General features: G+C 41.1%; 1 pseudogene; it reads right to left on the bottom strand.

Moving 5' to 3' along the window:
* Positions 1-1211: 1211 nt before the first annotated feature.
* On the bottom strand, positions 1212-1817 carry LOC116645420 (annotated as a pseudogene).
* Positions 1818-2650: the final 833 nt, after the last annotated feature.

Genomic DNA, 2650 nt, shown 5'->3' with positions numbered 1-2650 from the left:
TATTTTATTTTTATTTTAGAGAGGGCAAGAGAAGGGGGAGAGGAAGTGGGAGAGGGAGAGAAAGAATTTTAAGCAGGCTCCATGCCGAGTGCAGAGCCCTGTGCAGGGCTCCATCTCACAACCCGGAGATCATGACCTAAGCTGAAACCAAGAGTCAGATGCTTAACTGACTGAGTCACCCAGGCACCTGTACGTACTGTTTATTAGAACCTTCACTGGGATGTCAGGGTTTATTCAAATTTAAAATGTTTAAATCTAGACTCATTATTTTTCTTCCCAGATCAGTTTCTTTATCTTGCATCTTGATTTTAATTATATCAATATCTACTTAGGTTCTCAAGCCCAAAACCTAGGGTCCTTTTACATTCCTCCTTTTCCCTATTCCACTGCAGTCTACTGGTAAAGAAATTGCCAATTATACCATAAAATTGGGTCTCAAAATCTGTCCCCATAACCATATATTTAGTTACAAATCCAAATAACTGTTTGTCCATGTAATAGCCTTTACCTTGGTATCATTACCACCAGCTATTCCTTATCTAAAACCATCTATCATATTGAAACCAGTTGTTTTCTTAAAATTATAACTAAAACATAAGTGGTCATGCTACTTCTGTGCTAAAATAACCACCATGGCTTTTCTGGCCAATATACTAGAATCCAAACTCCTTATCAAGTTACAGTGTAACCTTTATTCATTTGCCTTGACTTAACATTTCTGGTCTTATTTCCTGCCTCCATATCTTGTATCTGTCTCACACTCATTAAACTCTTCTAGAAATTATCCAGGGCTTCTCTATTTCTGTGCTTTTGTTCTGGCTTTTATCTTACTGGGCATTCCCAATATTTCTTGCCTTAAAAACTCTCATTCATTCTTCGGACTGAGCTTATGGTATCTCTTTATTGAGTCTGCCTGCCTGCCTTCCTTCCTTCCTTCCTTCCTTCCTTCTTTTCTGTGGTTCTGAAAACTGTTTTTCTTTATTGTTATTTTACAGTGTACCATGAACATCTCTTCCAGGCACATGGGTGAAAATCCCCTACTGAAAGATAGAGAACACTGTAGTTCGATCCAAAGGCTGCTGGCAACAAGAGTGACACCTAAAGCAAAGTATCAGCTTAAGATTAAAGCACATAGCCTGGCAAATGCCTTCCAGGGAAAGCAGAGTCAGAAATACTCTCTTTAGAGAAATTAGGATTGAAGGCTCAAGTCATTAAAGATACGGGATATCATGTAAGCCCCTTTGGCCCCTACCTCCACCCCTCATTCCTCTGACATCTTGTTGCCTCCTTGGGGCAAATGGATCTTGTACATCTCTTTGCATCCAATGAAAACCACCCGTTTTCTGTTTTTCCTTAGCTCTTCCTGAGCCTTTGACATATCTCCACATTCTGTCATCATCTTACTGCCCAAGTTCCTTTCCTGTAAGTCCTCCTGATAGTCCTTGGGGGAATCCTCTGTCCCCCTGTCTGTTTTTCTTTTTCTTTTCCTGAGTATATAATCTTCAGGTGGGCACTTTTTGGCAGCCTGCAGCTCACTCTCAGCCTTTGTCAGGGAGTCTAGCTTGCCCTCCCTGTGTGGTTTTTTCCCCCCCTCATTTTCAGACTTGCCCTGCTTTCTTGCTTTCCCTCATCTTCTGGCTGTTCCTCATCTTCTGGCTGTCCCTCATTCTGGACCTTTCCCTTTAGCCCTGGCTTCCCCTCTACTTCCAGCTTTTCTTCCTCATCTGATTTTCCTTCATCTTTAGGCTCTACTTCCATCTTCTGGCTTTCCCTCAATTTCCAGCTTTACCTTCATTTTCACTGTAAAGTTTTTCCATGTTGAGATTTCCCCTTCATTTCTTGTCCTGTAGGGATTCTGGACAGGTTCTTCCTCCTTTTCTAGCCTTGCAGCATGCTAGGGACAGACACACAGATGTGTGGGGACCAGGGTAGGCCTGCCCCTCCTCGGGCTCACCAAAGCCCATTCGCCACTCGCCTGTGGCCCAGGCAACTCATGAAGCTGGTTCTGCGTGGGCAGTGGGGGTGGACCATGCAGGGATGGGACTGCAGGGTGGGCGAGTGGGCTGTTGAGTCTTTCTTTAGTTTTCTTTCTACATGTGTTTCTTCTAGTAGACTAATATCTTTTGAAAGCTAAGACTCAAGATTTACTCCCTGATAACTGCAGCACAGAGCATCATATATAGAAACGTTTGCAAAATAAACAATTGAATTAATAATCTATTTCTGAATACACTAGAAATTCAAAGGACAGTTAAAAACATAGCTTACTTTAATAAGGTCTGGGCATATTTGTACACTCAGTAATACTGTTTAGATATAGAAAGCTTAGGACAAGTTTGTCATTTTCTCTCATTCGGCCTCCTAAACTGCATACACTGTAGTTTTACCATCTACAAAGTAGGAGAGTTAAACAAATGCTACTTACTATAAAAAATAAAAAGAAAGTACAACTAGGATATTGAAAGTAAAGAACATATCACCCCCAACCTAACAATGTAAAAAATCCAGACAACTTACAAAATCATTGTTTTGGGGGAATCTGTTAGAAAGCTGGGGATGTAAGGTAAAGCAAGTTCACTCAATTCCTTAGTTGTCTCTCAAAGGAGAAAGAGTACAAAACAACTGTTCTATCTTGACAGAATGAAGGTGA

The sequence above is a fragment of the Phoca vitulina genome, unplaced genomic scaffold (genome assembly GCF_004348235.1).
Source record: "Phoca vitulina isolate PV1807 unplaced genomic scaffold, GSC_HSeal_1.0 scaffold33, whole genome shotgun sequence".
NCBI classification, from domain to species: Eukaryota; Metazoa; Chordata; class Mammalia; order Carnivora; family Phocidae; genus Phoca; species Phoca vitulina.
This window is presented reverse-complemented; position numbering and strand designations above follow the sequence as displayed.